This window comes from Lynx canadensis, chromosome D3 (genome assembly GCF_007474595.2).
Source record: "Lynx canadensis isolate LIC74 chromosome D3, mLynCan4.pri.v2, whole genome shotgun sequence".
In the NCBI taxonomy this organism is placed as follows: domain Eukaryota; kingdom Metazoa; phylum Chordata; class Mammalia; order Carnivora; family Felidae; genus Lynx; species Lynx canadensis.
The window spans coordinates 76,521,372-76,539,540 of record NC_044314.2 but is presented as its reverse complement, the minus strand read 5'-3'; the positions used below and the strand labels follow the sequence as shown (position 1 = coordinate 76,539,540).

The window sequence follows — 18,169 nt, the reverse complement described above, 5'->3', positions numbered from 1 at the left end:
TGAACTGCCCAACCCACTCTCTTTCCTTGTCTACCACCTGGCCTCCTCGGAACATTCTGGAATTCTCTGGTCTTTGCTCCCCGGGAACCTCCCGAGAGCCCCCACGAGATTTATCTGGCGGGGTTCACGGCGTGCGTTTTGCAGATGGGGCCAGACGAGTTTCCAGGTTCCCTGTGACTTTTCTGTGGGGCCCCTCTGTGTCCAGTCAATGGCCCGATTGGGACTGTGTCACGACCCCAGTGCCATGGGGAAAGTCTCCCAGAGATGGGAGCTCATCCATCCATCCTGCGAGGGAGTGCGGAGCCTGCCGCTCCCTGGCCCTGGCTGGGAGGCTGGGGTGCACCACCTGGACCTCCCCCTGTCCCGCTCTGCAAGGGTGGCTGTCCTCCATCCTGCTTTATCAAGGGGACATCTGAGGCCAGAGGGGGCGGGGGCGGGCTTGCTTGCCTGAAGCCACACAGCTGGTTAGTGGCAGTGCAGGGATTTGAATCCGGTCCGTATGAGTCCGAGGCCCCACCTTCTCCAGCTGCTCTCCGCTGGCCCGTGTCCCCGTGGGCTCAGGGGCATCTGGGCGGCAGCTGTGTGCCTTTCGCTTCCTGTCTGGGTCTCTGTTGCGGGCCCCTTTGCTAAACGAGGGCCCCAAGTCTGCGAAGGACTCGGCTCCCTTTCTGTCTGTCGTCTGTCTGTCGGGGACTCTCTCTGCTGGCTTCTTCCTCGGCCTCTCTTTCTCCCTGTCCGTGTGTGTAGCAGGGCCCATGGGTGGGGGAGCCCATCAGGGAAACAGGAAGCTCCTTCCTTTGTGTTCGGCCTGGCTCTTGCCCTCCCCACGGCCTGCCCCCGAGGTCCAGATGGGCGGCCGCAGATGCCTCTCCTCTGGCTCTCTCCAAGCTCTCCCCCAGAGGGCATCCCATTTTGTGGCCAGGGAAACTGAGGTCCAGACAGAGCAAGTGACCCTCCCGAAGCCACAGAGGAGAGGGGCTCCGTCTGTCTCGTGTGTGGCGTACCCCCAGGGCCTAGAACTCTGCCTGGCACGTCACCCACCTTAGGGCTCCCCCCTCTGTATCTTCCCTGCACAGATTTGCCAGTGGGGGCTCACTCGGAGAGGTGAAGTGGCCAGGCCAGGCTCACACAGACCTTAAGCATTAGCCTAGGATTTGAACCAAGGACGCTCTGCCCCCCAAAGCTGCTATTTCTGGTTGCCCCAGATCCTAGCCTCGGCCACTCTTCCTCCACACATGTCCCTCCCCAGCCTTATCCTCACCTCCTGCTGGCCCAGACGGCCTCTGCAGGTTCTGAGGTCTTTGCTGCCAGAGTTCCCGGTTGCTCCCACCTACCAGTCCCCCACCCTTCCGGGCAGAGAGACCGGGCAGATGGCTGTGAGAGACACATTAGGGGTTTCAATTGCTGGATCCCCAGCTCCGAGGACTCAGGAACCTCGAAACCACCACCACCGCAGATACTCCAGCCACGGGCTGGCAGCCAGCCCCCGGACAGAATTAGCTCGGTGTTGGGAGAGAATTTCCTCCCTGGTCCCACGCCCACACTTGGAAGCTCACACTGAGTCACTGCAGTGAAGCTAGAAAGTGCTGGCCGCCTAACAGCCTGTCCCATTTTCTTGTGGTTTGGATGGGGCCATGTTTGAGCTTAGGGCTCCGTAGGCGTGGGCAAGAGCCAGGAGCCTATAACCCTGGACCCGGACAACCCACTTGCTCAGAGACCAGAGGCCCCAGGAAACCTCCAACAGCAGACGAGTGCACAGAAGCAGGAGACCCCCCCAAATATCCATTCTACTGCCTGGTCTCCCCTCCCCCGCATTAGAACACCACTCCTTCCTCCCGGGTGTGCTCTCTGTCCCCAGATCCATTCCCCACAGCTCTGTGTCCTACAGGCAGACCCACAGGAATGACATCACAGGGCTCTTTGAGAGCCCGACCGGGGGGACAGGGCAGGACGAGAGGGAGGTCAGGCTCCCTCCCGGCAGAGTCTCCTGAGTCGGTCACAGCCGTGCCACCTGGATCGAAGTACAGACCCCCCCTCTGGCCCCCAGCCTGGGGCACCAAGGTCTCCATGCAGGGCTGGCCCTGGGCTGCTGGAGAGAGAGAGAGAGTACATCCCCTATACTGTCCACCCCTTTCTGAGCCCTCCGAGCCTAGGCTGTCCTGTCTCCCTGTTTCTGGCTACGACCCTAACCACACTCCCTACCCTCTACCCCCACATCTGTCAGATCCTGCCCGTTTTGTCCATCAACAGCTCCCAGACCTGCCCACCACTTCTGCCCACCCGGATGGTGGTGACAGGTCCCCAACCAGCCGCTCGTTTCCATTGGGATTTCATTTCCCACCTGATAGCCGGAGAGATCTCTCCAAAGCGCAAACCACATTGCAACGCTCTCTGCTTACGAGCCCTCCTTAGAAGCAGCACCAGCTCCTTACCGAAGTCCCTGAGGCCCCTGCCTCCGCTACGACAGAGCCCAGGATGGATCCCGGCCCCAAAGGAGACCCTGCCTTGGCCACAGGCTCCGGGGCCCAGGTAGAGTGTGGACACTTCCTTGCAAACCCGCCCCCCCCCCCCATCTGATTGCAGACCCAGCAGTCATTCCCAGCCACCTAGGCCCCTAGCAAGAGAGTTTGGGTGGACGTCTCTCCTTCCAGGCTGAGAAGCCACTCTGGCCCCAACAGTGGGTCTGACGCACAAACGCTGCGTGTCTTTGCAACTACTCAGCTCGCATCCAAAGCCGCCAGGCAGATAGCGTGCGCCTCTTCCCATAAACACGGCCCCAGCCCCTGGAGGTGACCTGTAAACAAATTCCCCCATGCTTATATCCCCCTAGACTACGAGGCCCGGCACCCGACTCGCCTAATCCCCTAAAGCCAGCCTTGTGTCCGCTCACGCAAGCAATCCCCGAGCTTATCCGGAAGGCACTGGGTGCGATGACATGAGCTGCTCAGGATGTGGTCTGAGCCGGCTGCCAACGGGGGTCGCCGTCCCCCCCCCCCCCCCCCGGCCAGGTGCCGCCCAGGGCATGTGCTCAGGGTCCTGCTCACAGCAGGGGCTCGGAGCCTAGACTCCGAGGCTCTCAGGGTTAAATGTTATTAAATATCATCGTCCAAATAATGGTATTTTACTGAGCACGATGTGCGTCAGGACGCTGAGAAGCTCTTCGTGTACGTCCTTCACACGAACCCCATGCGACGGTGGGGTCATTATTACGGCCAATTTAAAGTTGAAGAAGCAGAGGCCCGGGGCAGGGGGGGGGGTGGAGTCTCACCCAAGGTCACATGGCCACTGAGAGGCAGAAGTCTTTATACTTTACAGGGTCTACTTGACAAACGCCCTTAGGTAAATCCCTGACCCTCTGGGGGCCTGGGTTTCCCCGTCTATAAAACAAGGAGGTTGGAGTTGACGGTGCCGAAGGCTCCCTTCCAGCTTTAAAAAATGCCACGGTTGAGGGGCACCTGGGTGGCTCAGTCGGTGGAGCGTCCGACTTCGGCTCGGGTCGTGATCTCGCGGTTTGTGAGTTCGATCCCCGCGTCGGGCTCTGTGCTGACGGCTCAGAGCCTGGAGCCTGCTTCCGCTTCTGTGTCTCCCTCTCTCTCTGCCCCTAACCCACTCGCATTCTGTCTCTGTCTCTCTCAAAAATAAATAAGCATTAAGAAAGATTTTTTTTAAAAATGCCACGGTTGAATGGGCCAAGCGTCCGTCGATTGCCAGCCTCGTGGCACTAAAAAAGACAGTGTGGCCCAGCTCCACACGGTGTGACCCTGAGCAAATTGCTTTACCTCTCTGAGCCGTTGTTGAGTTGCCTATGGAATGGCGATGATAAAATCCTCCTTTGAGAAAATCACGGAATCTGGATAAAGTGCTTTCTTGGGACCCCTTGCAGTTCTAAGATTTCTGGCCCAGTGGCTGAAGGCTGATTTATAAACCTCCCCTTCCTCACCCGGTCAGCAGGTCTGGGGTCCTTACTAACTATGACAAGGTTGTCTCGGGCTCATTCCCCTGCTCCAAGCTGCCCAGTGGCTAAGCCACCAGGTTCAAATGCCCTTCTTAGCTAAGCAACCATGAACAAACTCTCTCCTTTCCAAGACTCAGTGTTGCCATCTGTAAAATGGGGCTGATATTATGACCTCCCTCCTAGAGTTATCATGAGCCTGTCAAGAAGCAATGATGTGGGTCCACAGAGTGCCCCACGCACAGCGGGTGCTCAGCAAACGTTTGTAGAGAAAAATCGGATGGAGAGAGAAAGCTGGGCTGAATGCACTTAGCAGATTCTGAACCAAAGCAGAGGGCCGGGCTTCCAGAAACCGACGGAACTCGAAGATGAGCCTGGAATGTGTCTGGAGGCAGCGGAGGGGATGGGAGCCAGGCTGCAGCCAGTGGTTCCTCTGAGCCTCCCCCTCCCAGACCAGACGCCGCCCTGGCCGGATGACGAAGTGTGGTCACTGACATCCCTGCCCTCGGCTCGGCCCCCTCTCCCTCCCCACATCCTCTGCGAGGGCCTCCGCGAAGCATTTTTCAACTTGGTTGAAACCCTCGGCTGAAACCGAGCTCTTGTGCCCGCTCTGTCCTCACAGAGGATCCCCACGTAACCAGGAGCTGGCCCCGGCTGTGCGGGCTCTACCCCGTTTTCTCCGCATCTCTCACCCCCCCCCCCGCCCCGTTTCTGCTCCTGGAACGCGGAGCTCGCCCGACGGGCTGTGAAATGGAAGGAAAAAGGCCTACGAGATGCGCCTAGCAAAAGAGGCAGCCCCTCGTGGGGTCTCCCCCGATGCCAATTCCCCCTTATTCGCATTTGGCAGAGAAAACTCAAATTCAAACAAGTTTCATGATCCTTCCCCAGGTTGCCCCACCCCCAACCCCAAGGGAGCAATGGGTAGAATGCGGCTTCTCTTGGTTCTTCCTGGAATCAGGTTCGGGAACCCCATCTCCAGCACTTGCAGGCTGTGTGACCTGGGATGGGTTACCTCACCTCTCCGGGCCTCGGGCTTCTCCTCCCTAGCGTCTACATCCAGGGGCCGCGACCATTCGGTGGAACCCTCGGCGGAGTGCCTGTCGCACTCACGATTACTGGGGAATGTCATAGGAAAGGACCTGGGAAATGCGTCCCCACGGCTCCCTCAGCAGAGCTGCTGTTGGAGGGTCCAAGGAGAAGCTGGCAGGGCACCGGCCTTCTCTGGAACCTCTCGGATTAGGGTCAGAAGTCGGGGCACGTTGGACACATCAGAGGCACCGGCAGGCTGCAGCCTCGGGTCCCAGGCCCCTTTCCAGCCTTCTGACGTCCTCCGTCGCGCTGAGGCTCTGGAACATCTGGCCAAGGACAGCCCTGCCCCGGCCCCGTTCACCCCAGGCCACCTTGTTTCCGAGACTTCCTGCCTCCGGCCTGGAACGTTCTCCTCCGTGGCCCCGTCACGGGAGGAAGTGTGCTCAGCATTGGGCCTGGGGCTCCAGAAGTGTGGTTTGGCACCTTTGCCTGGGAGAGGTCAGAGAACAGAGGCCCTATTGGAGGACGAGGGAGGGTGGGCCGGGGCCTCGCCCAGACAAGCTGACTCAAACCCTCCGGGAGGCTGAGAAACTTCCGGCAAGATGGCCTTGACATCGGGCTCATGGAAAGCTCCAGAGGCCAGGGATTCTTCCCTCCACGTCTCTGATCCTTGGGTCTCCTTTTCTCCATCCTTCCAAGAAATATTTATCAAACATCCATTAGGCTCCAGGCCTGGGTCTCGGTCCTGGGGATATAGCAGGGAACAGAGACACGGCACTTGCCTCAAGATGCTGGCATCCTCGGAAGAGGAATGGGGGCAAACAGATAAACAAGTAGGTGCCAAAGAAGGCAAATGCCTCTGGAGCCAGACTGCCTGGGTTTGAGTCCCTGCTCTGCCACCCACCCGCTGTGTGACCTTGGGGGAGTCATTACACCTCTCTGTGCTTCAGTGTCCTCAGCCGAGAAACAGCCCTGGTGAGTAGCGCCTCCCTCACGGGGCGACTCTAAAGATTAAATGAGTTTACACTGGTAACGTTTTAGAAGCATGCCTGGTGCATTGGAAGCATCGTGTAAGTGCTGGAAAAAAATCAAATGATTACAGTGGCAGACGGTAGTAGGTGCTACAGAGAAAATATAAAGAGGAACAGGGCATGGGTGAGGGGGAAGAGCATTATTTTAGGTGGAGTGCCCAGAGGAGGCGTCTCTGAGAAGGTGACCTCTGAGCAGAAACCGGAACACAGGAAGAGGGAGACGTGTGACTATCTGATTAAAGGCAGGAGGAACGGCAAGTGCAAAGGCCCTGAGGTAGGAGCACCTTCGATGGGTTCAGGAAACAGCACAGACCTGTGCATTCAAGCATCTATTCAGATGGCTGCTAGTGGGCCACGCTCCCCGCTAGAACCTGTGGGCGTCAGATGGCCCAGTCTCTGCCGTCATGTAGGGGAGGTGGGTGCAGGGGCATGGTAGATGCTCTGAGATGTCACCGAAAGTCCGGGCTTGCAGCAATCTGGTCATACTGCATCACAGACAGGATGGGCTTCTCTGCAGTCTCCAGTCTCTTGATCCCCACACTAGTCATTGTGTCTCCCTCCCGCCTCCGTTGGCCGCTGAGACTGTGACAAAGCAAAGTGAAGTTGGTTGGGGAAATCAGGGGAAACTTCTTGGTGGAGGTGGCACTGGGGCCGAGCCTCGGAGAGTGCAAAGCCTTTGCTATGGGGCGCCAGGGAGGCAGGAGGCATCCCCGAAGACAGATCCGTGCGCGAAGGCACAGAGGCTTCATCGGGCATGGTAAGTGCGCGTGTGGAGAGTGGGACGGCAGGAGACCGGGCCGGGAGAAAGACCCTTGCAAGGCGCTGACTTTATCGTGGAGGCAATAGGGAGCCACGGATGGCCTTTGAGCAGAGGGATGTCCATCATTCTGAAATGAGCCCAGCCCTAACCCACACCGCTGATACGGGGGCCATGCTGGAAGAGGGAAGACTGGAGGCAGGAGGCCAGCAAGGGGCCCCGCGAGCTGAGCAAGGACCCTTCGGCCAGCTCTGGGTCCACCCAGAAGGGGCAGTCCTCGGAGGTTCCGGGAGTCGGGGCCCCCTCAGGGCGCCAAGGAGTCTGGCAATCCCCCCATTTTCTCGAGGAATAGTTCCTCAGCCCACGTGGGCAGTGTTGCCTCAAGAGCTGTTTCCATGGTAACTGCCAATGCTCTAAGGTCTCAGATGAACAGACGAGTGGGGACCACAGACACCCAGAGGAGGCTGCGTGGGAGAAGCCAGGTCACGGAGAAAGGCCCACGCTGGCCAGTCCTAGGGGTCGAGACTCATCTTCTACCCCCAGAGGCCCTGAAGCCACAGATGAAAATTGGTTGCCATGACAATGCTGACTCCTCGTCTCCCCGGTCTCACTGGCCTGGGGCCTTTCGACACGGGGGTGTGGGGAGAGGGGGGGAGAGAGAAAGGCAATGCCAACAGGCAGCCGGAACCAGCCGCTTCCAAAAGATGCGCATCCTGGGACAGGTGTGTGAAGCAGGTAAGTCTGAAGACGACCCTCCCCCCCGCCAGGAGATAAGCACGGATGCAAATGAAGGAGCAGCCTCCGCGGGTCTGAACTTTGGATTCCAGAAGGGCATCCTCCGCGCCCCCAGAACCGGTACCGGGTAAACTCTGCTGCCATGCCTTGAATTCCACCATTAAATCCACTTTCGACTCCCCTCCTCCAATGAACTGCAGTAAAGGAAGTAATGATGGTAATGACCTGTTACGAACTGAAGGTCTGTGTCGTCCCCCCCGCCCGCCCCCGCCCAAGTTCATATGTGGAAAGCTCATCCCTAACGTGAGGGTGTTAGAGAGCGGGGCCTTTGGGAAGCAATTAGGTCACGAGGGTGGAGTCCCACGAACGGGGTGAGTGCCTTTATGAGAGACCCCCCAGAGAGATCCCTGCCTCCACCATCTGAGGACACGGAGAGCAGATGTGAACCAGGAAGCAGGCCCTCTCCAGCCACCACATCTGCCGGCACCCTGATCTTGGACGTCCCGGCTTCCAGAACTGTGAGAAATCAATCGCCGTTTTGGTTATAGCAGCCAAGACGGGCCAAAACCATGACTAACACTTATTGGAAGTTTACAGTGCACTAGGCACTGTTCTGAATACTTTAGCTAATTTGCTAATATAGCATGATCTAGCTAATTAATCTAGACAGGAGCAACATTGGGTATTATCGATCCCACTTGAATATGGGTATTGTTAAGGTGAAGAAGTTGAAGCACAGAGAGGTCAAGCAATCTGCCTAAGGCCACACAGTGAGGAAGTGGCAGAACCAGGATTTGGATGTAGGCATCCAGTCTGTTCCTCCTCGCTTACCTCTCTGGAGTTTCTTTCCAAAGCCCACGCTTGCTTCTGGCGTCACAAAGCACGCAGAGCTTAGCCCGGTGCGGGGCACCGAGCAGGGGCCTGGCGACGTCCCTTCCCTTCTCCTTCCAGGCGTATGGTCCCAGAAAGGAATCCAAATATAAGTCAAAATTGTGCACCCACCCCCACAACAGCAGAAATGCTGGCCTTCTCTCCAGAAGCACCCCTTCCTGGTAGCCGTGAGCAAACCCCAAGCTTTTGGTTAGCAGCCCCTGGAATCCAAAGACACCTTCTGCCCTTCCACGTGCTCCCAGACAGGGCCCATTCGTGCATCCATTTGGGGAGGGGCCTGTCCATTGCTTCTTTGTCAGAAGCCACCCCACCCGTCTCGTCAGGCTGCAGGGCTTGGAAGGAGATGACCCCACCCCCTGCTCTGAGCCTGACCAATGAGAATATCCCACTCCGCGGGCCACCAATGACTGCTTCAGGAATGGGGCACAGGGCTTAGAGTGGGCCAATGAGAGTCTTCCCTGGGACTCTTGCCACCACCTGGGCAGATTCTAACAGAGAACGAGACCAACACAGAAGAAGGCCGACCTCAAAGATGCGGAAACACCAACCGCACCCAAACCCTTGCTACACACAGGGGTTCCCTCAACCAATGGATTTCCTTTACTGCTTTAGCCAGTTGGGTTGGGATTCTGTCACCGGCGACACGCCTGCCTCACACGCAGCTGTTCCAGCTCCGGGATCCCCCAGTTGAGGAGGGACCTCCCTGCGAGAGTGCGCAGCCCCCTAAAGGGGCGGCAGCTTGAGAGAGAGACTGAGGGCCTCGCAGACTTGTTTGCCTGACCCTACAATGTCCCTTGCCCTTGAGGGGCTCCCTCAGGTGCCATAACCTCTCCAGGGAAATCAGGAATGCCAAGGGAATCCCCAAATCAGAGAACTTGCCTTCACTTTGCAAACAACGCCAGCCCCTGAGCCGGGTGTCCGAGGCTCGGAGGAACCGGACGCCATCCCACCTTGCGGGCAGGTGGAAATAACAGTCACGGAAACAGACGCATAAATCGGAGCTGACATTTACTGAGGGCAGAGGCTTCGGTCTGTTTGTTCACGGCTGTATCCCCGACCCCTTCAACAGCGTATACGACACCACGGCGCACACGCCATAAAATTCGTGACGTCCATTCCAGGGCTTGTCATGTGTGTGGCGCTTACACATCAACCGACTCGGTCTCCACATCAGTCCTGAAGTTAGAACTATTCTTGGCGCCATTTACGGATGAAGAAAGCGAAGCTCGGTGAGGTTAAGTAACTTGCCGCAAGCTGCCCGGCCAGGAAGCTGCAGAAGTGGGTTTGAATGGGGTGTTCGCCCCTTATGGGGCTGTGGCAGGAGCAGGGGAAGAGGGGGGAAGCAGTCTCAGCGGAAGGGGATATCCTGGAGGGGTTGGGGGACAGCAGGAACGAAGGCACGGAGGTGGGACACAGCGAGAGGGGGAAAGGCAGCACAAAACAGGAGACCCGGTGGAGAACAGCCATAGAGAGGAAAAGAGGGCCCCGGCGTGTAAGCAATAGTATCTGTTCCCCTTGGCCAGCCTGGGTGATGCCAGCAACCTAGGGGCACTGACCCAGGACAGGGGTGCAGGGCCCGGGGCTACTGGGGGGGAAGGGGTGGAGGGGGGGGACTTCAGAGCCCAAGTCCTTCCAAACCAATCTGCTCCCTCGTGCTCCAGGAGCCCAGTGCCCCCCTAGCATGGTGTTGGAGACCTCTAGGCTCTGACTCTGGCCGATCCCCTCGGCCTGCAGTGCCCCTGTCTTGTTCCCTCAGCTCCTCCCAGCCTCGCTGAGCACTCGATGCGGATCCAGGCCGCCCTGTCCCCAGCAGTGACAACGAGAAGAAAGGACACTCGTGCTGGGACGGCCAGGCGTCTGGCTGGGCTTGGCCTTCCTCTTCTCCCCGTAGCCGGACAAAGCCCCCAGAGGAGAGGGATTATTCTCCCCACGCAACAGATGTCGAAACTAGACTCTGAAAGGAACAGGGTCGGGATGAGCAGCCACGCCTGGAGCTTGGTTCTGTTCTAACGGACCCCAGCGGCAATCCACAAGGCTGGTGAGAATGTCCCTGTGTCCCATCACGGTGCGTCCAAGCCCCCGAGGGACTGATGGCCCTTCCACTGCAGGGCTGTGTTGAGCCTTCGAGCCTCAGACTTGCCTCGTGTCTCACTAGCAAGCTTCTCCAGGGTGACTCAGAAGCCCTCACCTGTCTCTGGGTCTCTGGGTTCTGCCCTCGGCAGAGAGGGACAGAAAGTGAGAGGCTGGGGTGACGACATTAACCCCCACTTCTCAGGTGCCAACCTCTACTTAGAACAAGCCGTCAACAAGGCAGGCTTTTCATTCCCATTTTGCAGAAGTGGAAACTGAGGCTCAAAGAAGCAAGACCACTAGCCCCAGAGCCCCACAGCTAAGGAAGGGGCAGAGATGGGATTCGAGCTTGGGCTGCTCTGACACAGGAGCCGCATCTTCAGTCACGGTGACTGTCCCTGGCGTCCTGTGACTTGCCTGCTGGAGGTCCCTCTGGGCACAGGGCACTGTGTTCTTATGCCCGCTGACCCCAACTGTGCCCGGGGCTGGCAGGGTCACAGCGTCCCACACATCCACCGCCCCACCTCCGAGAGCCCTCAGTGACCTGACTCACCCACCTCGGACGGCACAGTTGCCACTCGCTGGGCTCCTGGGCAGGCGGGTGGACCCCGGAGAGATCCGGGAGCCCTGAGCCGCACAGCTGCGCCCTGCCAGGCTGCCAGCCCTGGGCACGGGGGCCTTGGGGGCCCCTTGGAACCCCCTGGCTCCAGCCCAGGCGGCTGACAAAAGGGCTGGCTGCTGCTGCTAGCAACCAGAACGGTGGAGTAGGAGACCCCACCCTGTTCCCAGGCGCGGGGGGAGGAAGAACGGGCTGCCCTCCCCCTCAACCCTGTCACTGCGCGGTCACCTTTCCCAAGGCAGAGCTCCAGCCTTGCCCTACGGAAGGGTCCTGCTGGGAAAACTACCCCTCCACCCTCAACGGAAAAAACAGCTGGTTGAAGCCCAGAGGAAATTCCAGAATCTTAAAAGCCGTTGCTGGAGAGGCTTCAGGCTCGAGGGGGCTGCCGCCCTCACGTTACAGGAAAAAGAAAGTAACTCAACGCGCCGAGAGCTTAAGCCTCACCCGGCAGACGCGGAGCCAGATCTCGGGCCCAGGGAGCAACGTCCTCATCCGCAAGGTGGGTCGGTGTAAAGACCCACCTTGGGATCCCCAATGCAGGGAGACCAGTCATCCAGCTTGGGGGTATCCCGTGAGGCGGGGCTTCCAGAACGTTCCAGGCAAAGCAGGATGGGCTGGTCAGCCTCTGTAGGTGAAGATCCTGACTCGACAGACGTGCCCCTGGGCTGTTATGTTTACAGACAGCTATTTCTGGAGGGCGACAATATTGAGGTTGCATTCCGGCTCGGCCACCGGAAGCTGTGGCCTTCGTTCGATGAATGTGACAAAGCTCGGTGGTGTGCCAGGCGCCCGGCTAGGTGTGGGGATGCCACAGACAGCGAAGCGTGCGAAGACTCGTGTCTGGTGGCGCTTACCTCGTGGGCGGGTGGGGGGAGACAGGCAGAAGATAGCATCACACGGGCACCATCAAGGGGTGCCCTTCGCCAGCCAGATCGCCTGGCCTTGAAACGGGGGGAGCCCACGCCCGGGCCCTCCAGTCAACGCTCCGGAAAAAGAACCAGAAATAAACTCTCCCTGGGTTCTGCCATGTTCCAGAACAGGTCACTCCTCTTTCTCCTCCCCACCTCCACCGGCGGAACTTCGAGAAAGACCCACGGGGCCGTTAGAAAGCTCTTCCTTTCTGGACTCAACTGGACTCCGAGCGACCTGACATGGTCACCTGGAGCCCGGTTCAGCCCCCCGGAGTCACACAGGGTCAGCCGGCCACCTCCTGCCCCGGACGAGGGCCGCCGACTTCCTCACTCTCACGTTGGTCAGCCCTTCCTCTGCATCGTTCTTGACCTCGCGCCTTCCAGCCCCCCCACCCGCTGGGACCCTTGTGTCTCCAAGCAGAAGGAGGAGGGCTACAGGATGCTTTGGCTTGCGGGTTTGTCTGTTTGTTTGCTCACACTTTGGCGTGGTCCAGAAGGGATGGGGTGGGGTGGGGGGTGGGTGGGGGAGAAAAGTCTCCCAAGAGGCTCACGTGTACAGGGGAACATAAATTAAAAATGAGAGCGAAAGGAGGAAGGGAACGTGGGTGGAGACAGAAAGCAGAGCCAGGGCTGAGGAGAAAAATGCAGACGATAAGGAATGTCCTAAATACGGAGCTTGGGTCGGCCACCCAGGGGACGCCCAGACTCCTAATCTCGGAAAGGGAAGCCGGCTCCGGCCGTCGCGTGCCCCCGGCGAAAAACAAACCCAGCCGGCGGGGAACGGTGAGCCCTCCTGGGGCCGGGGAGCAAGAAGGACTCTCTCCAGCGGTCTGGGCACAAAGGACGAGGTGTGATGGGGCGATCGGTGTCCTCGTGGACCCGCAGCCTCGAGGTCTGCGTGTTTATGGAGGGGCGTCCGTCAAATGCTCGCTGCCTCGAGACGGTGCCCTCCCTAAAGCCGGCGGCCCCCGCGCCAGGGTGCTGTTTGGCAAGAGCCACTTTGCCCCGCCGTGCCCGGGAAGGAGTGGCTAGACGTTCAGGCCGACGTATTGCTGGCTTAATCGGAAGACGTTTCTAGGATGTTTGGGAGTCTGGACTGCGCGGCCTTCAAGGCCTTCTCGCTGATCGTGTTTCCCTGACGTCCCGACGTTGTTAGCTAGGGCGAGGGGGACGCCATGCTCTGCGGCAAATGCTAGAACCCAGTCGTGCGGTCTCCCAGCTGGAGGCCAGGCCAGGGCGTGGTTACGCCGGCTCCCCGATGCTCGCTCGCCTGTTACCACGTTCAGGATGCTGATAAAGACACTCACGACCCCTGCATGGTGACCCTACACCTCGGCCTGTGCCTCGGATCTCAACACGCCCCTTTCAGTTTGGAGAATAAATCATACGGTTTTCCTATTGACAAATCACCCCCTCCTCCGCCCCAGAGGGAGGGAAGCCAAAAGCTCCTGAGTGCTGGCCTTGCCCGCCCACATATGCTGGGGCCCGTGCTGAGCACTCATCTGGGTCATTACATTCCCATGATCCCCATTTGGCAGACGAAGAAACTGAGGTCCAGAGAGGCTGTGGCTACTCTTTGAAAAGGTCCACGCCAGGGGCGTCTGGGTGGCTCGGTCGGTTAAGCAACTGACCACAGCTCAGGTTCGTGGGTTCGAGCCCCGCGTCGGGCTCTGTGCTGATGGCTCGGAGCCTGGAGCCTGCTTCGGGTTCTGTGTCTCCCTCCCTCTCTCTGCCCCTCCCCTGTTCATGCTCTCTCTCTCTCTCTCTCTCTCTCTCTCTCTCTCTCTCTCTTTCTCAAAAATAAACATTAAAAAAAAAGAAAGAAAAAAAAAGGAAGTACTAAGAATTTCAAGACCAGTAACGGCAGAGCGTTAAACCAAGCACAGGCCCTACTGAGCCCCATGTGGCTGACCCGCCCTTCCACTCTCGGGGAGATTTGGGAGAAGAGTCTTCTCCACTGCAGGCCCAGCAGGGCAGGGGTTTGGTGGGGTGGGGGTGGAGGTAATCTCAGTGGGGAGGAGGGAGCAGGGGATCGCAGCAGACACCCAAGGAGTTGCACGGAGGGAAGGGCGGCCAAGCAAACCCCAAGGGAAGAGGACATAGAGGGAGGGAAAAGGACATGGAGGAACAGAGAGGAGGGGAGGAGGGGGAGACAGAGAATGACCAAGAAGGTAACAGAAGCCTCTAAACTGTGAGGGCAGGGGAAGAAGGACTAAGGCAGAGCAAATACAGAGATTCAGAGTCAGACACACAGAAGGGGAAAAGGTTGAAAGCAACCTTTCTGCCTGACTCCTGAGAAAGTCCATGAAGTCCTGATGGGCCCACCCCAGAGTGGGCCAAGGAGGGGACCCCACGAATGGCCATCCTTCCGGGGGGTGGTCCACAGCAGCCTGGGAAGTAGAGGGCACATGGGTGTTTTCTGGCGTATTTGGGTACATGTTTAGGGGCATAATAAGGGTAGCCTTGGGGTATTTCCAAACTTCCCGAAGACCAGAGAGCTACAGAGCAAGGTGTGAGCCTTGGCTCTGGGGTGGATATGTGAGGGGCCTCGGTTTTGGGATGGAAGGCTGGAGCCACATAGCAACACGCTGATCAAAATATGCAGTGGCAGCTCATCAATGTCTTCGGTTAATTTTAACAGGTTGGGATGAGCACTGGGTGTTGTATGGAAACCAATTTGACAATTATATATATATATATAATTTATTGTCAAATATACATATTGACATATATATGATAATATATATATTTGACTATATATATAATTTATTATATACTATATATATAGTGTATATGTATATGTATATATATATGTGTGTGTGTATATATATATATATATATATATATATATATATATATCAACAGGAAGGCATATCTGGGGAGGTCCTGGCAGAGAAATCACCGGCTAAAAGCCCTATAAGATTGTTTTCTTGACCGAGCATATGGGTGTTCAGTTATATTCTCTAGAAGGTCTCTCTGCCCATTGGACACGAGGGTCAAGGAGAGCCCACAAGGACACATTTTTTTCCTACAAACATTTCACCAAGTTTGTTCTCTTGGAAAGAGACAAACAAGTCAACTGGCTTGACCACCCATGTCCACAGGGGGCCAAGGGCACCAGGAACACATCCCAACATCCAGAATGAAATGGACGCTACAGGGAAGGGCGGGCCCTGCATCAGACACAATTAGGACCCTCTCAGGCTAGGTTCAAAGTAGGCCAGAAGGAACCCTCTCCTTGTGACACTGAGGAAGCTGGAGTCAGGCAGAGCTCGGTTTAAAACCCTACGTGTGTTCATGTGATGGTCAAGGGGATCATGATGGTAAAAGTCACAAGGATTACAGTTTAAATAATACTTTATAATAACCACTAGCCTAATGGGCAACTGTGCGTGATTGTCACTTGGCTTTTGTAACTTAAATTTTTGACTACGCAACACAACTCCATCTAATTGGTGATATTCAAAACCATCTAAAATTATTTAAAAGTTAGAATGCGAATCCAGGGCACTGGCTGGCTCAGTCAGTGGAGCATGTGACTCCTGATCTCGGGGTCATGAGTTTGAGCCCCCTGTTGGGTACAGAGATTACTTAAAAATAAAATCTTGGAAAAAAAAAAAAAAAAAGAAGGCAAATCCTCATTCCTACCCTGTCACCATCCACCCAGTCCCCCCCGGACCTATCAACGGCTTTTATTTATTTTTATTTTTATTTATTTATTTTATTTATTTTCCTTTAAGCAAATATGCATGTGTATTCTAATTTCTCTCCCATTTTGCACGAAAGGCAGTATATTACACACACTATTTTTGCAAGTTGTCTATCCTAGCAATACACCTTGGAGATCATTTCACATCAGTATAGTGTCTATCCTTTTTGATGGCTGCATAGCACTCCATTGTTGGTCTTGCCATCATTTACCGAAGCAGTCTCCTGGATTTGAGCACTTGACTTGTTTCCAGTCTCTTTACTACTACGATTCATTATTGTATATGTGTTACATAGTATTGCAATCAATCGTGTGTGTATCATTTGCTACCTATTCCCAAAACTGTCTGGGGCTCTCAAGCCCTTCCTCAGTGTCACAAGGAGAGCAAACAACTTTTCAGCCGTCCCTTTGCACTGGCTATGCTGTGTTTTAGTTCATCAAGAAAATGCTTCAGAGCTACTTGGACTGTTAGTCCCCAGAGAGCCCAAACCATGTCTGTGGTATGAGAACTCTTGGTTTTTCTCCTAACTGTCCAGCTGTTCCAACTTCTGGTCCTCCATTTCCATGTTTGTCAGAGGGAGGGAGAAACCATCCGCAGGGCCGCTGTGGGGATCAGGGATCAGGAATATATTTTGCAGATGTGTGAAACTATCTGCAGCGTGAGGGAGACAGATTTGTGCCCAAGGCCCCCCTGCCAACCCCAAAGGATAGATCTGGTTTCCCAGAAAAGAAGCCAGTCAAGCTGGAGGAGGCAGGCTCCTCAGAGAACAGGGTAGTGATGGGCCAGCTGGCACGTTTCTGCTGCTATCCCCAATCTCAGAGGCTGGAGCCTGAGCTTGTGAAGTGTCGTGTTCTAGAACTGGCTAGGCAGCCACGAGCGGCCCCAAGCCACCATCAACTTAAAGTTGTCTTCTGCTTCTTTTCCGTTTTAAAATAAAACTGGGATCGCATTCCTGGCGGGTAGAGAGACCTCTCCCCTCTGTGGACTGGCCCTAGCCTTCCTGCCCCCTCAGGAAAGAATCCAAAGTAATTTTCCACCCATTGCTCGTGAAGAACAAATCCTGGCAGGCAACATGGCACCCGCCCCACTCCCAGGCGGGAGTCCTCTTCTCCCCCTACGGGGCTCTCATTTCTTCCTAACTCGCCTCCCAGAGGAAGGGCCCCAGGTGGCTCACAGAGGGGCCTTTGTCTCCCTCCTCCTTGCCTTCTCACCCTTCTGACAAGAACCCTGGCAACGTCTCCACTGGTGCAGGTTCCCAAGAGCCCCCGCAGTGTGTAACCACCAGCTGGCCGTGGGAACCGTCCCCGTCAGCCCTCAGGACCCTTCCCCTCGCTCACTTTGTTCCGGCCTCCCAACAGCCCTGATTACCACCCCCGTCTCCCAGTTGCGGCAACAGAAGCCCAGAGGGGTCAAGCAACCTGCCCAAGGCCACACAGCTACCGTATGGAGGAGTGAGGACTTGAACCCAAACCCGTGGTCAGCACCTCAGCAGCCAGAACATCTGAGCTCAAATGCCGGCTCCGCTACCTACTACCTAGGTCGCTTAAACATCGCGTGCCTCAGTTTCCCTCTGCAAAATGGAGCAGTAAGAGTACATACCAAATAGAGTCGGTACTAGAGTCAGATAAGAGGAGTACGCTATTGAATACGATTACGATTCTTAGGCTATTTTGAATTATATTGCCCCAGACACGAATGTGGGACAGTCGTGAGGGAGTAGGATCATGAAACAAACAAAAAACTCCTCTCGGAGCTTCTTTCACACTAGGGTAGAAATATCTGACGACAGATCACACATTTCTCATTCATACATTCAATAAACCTTACTGAGCACACACGATCTGCCAGGTACCAGCCAAGAGCTGGGAATACAAAGATGTAGTTCCCACTCCGGAGAAACCCCAAGCCAGGGGGCGGGAGGCGGGGGGCGGGGGGTGCAGATAATGAGTAAAATCACAACACAGCAAGCCCCGTGTGCCGGGAGAACACACAGGCATGGTACCCACGCCAGCTACCGAGTCAGGGAAGGCTGCCTGGGAGAAGTGAAACTTGAAGGACGAGTGAGAGTGAGCCCAGGCACAGCAGACGCCAAGGCTCAGAGGCATGAGACCTTGGCACGTTCGGGCCAGGTGGCCGGAGTAGAATGTCACGGATTAAGTTCGGATTTAAAGCTTTGACGGTGTAAACTCAGGCACTGTGTGCAGCAGGGGCAGAGTTTTAGCAAGAACGTGTCACCCTAAAATCCCAGAAGGAGCCCCTTTTAGGGAACAAACCCTGTGCCTCTCTCTCTGAGCCCTGGGACTTAACATCACACCTAGTCTGCAGTGCTTTCTCCTGAGTTCCACCAAGAACCCCAACCCTCTCCAAGGATCTGAGACTCAGAACGAAAATATTCCAGGCCTCAAGGGTCTACAACTCCTTCAGCTTCCCAGTTTAGGAGAATCCAGAGTGCCAGGCTACCTCC

General features: G+C 56.4%; 1 protein-coding gene across 4 annotated transcripts in view; it reads right to left on the bottom strand.

The window, feature by feature from the left end:
• Positions 1-18,169, bottom strand: part of CMKLR1 (chemerin chemokine-like receptor 1) — a 47,671-nt gene that overhangs the window by 11,479 nt on the left and 18,023 nt on the right. The window contains exon 1 of one of the 4 annotated variants that reach the window (XM_030336468.1): positions 11,023-11,081. The exons of 2 other annotated variants lie outside the window; for them this stretch is intronic. The gene's annotated coding sequence lies outside the window, so the exon portion shown is untranslated. Of the gene's footprint in view, positions 1-4,969; positions 5,264-11,022; positions 11,082-18,169 lie in introns of those variants that run through there. One more of the 4 variants, XM_030336467.1, reaches the window with a different exon arrangement.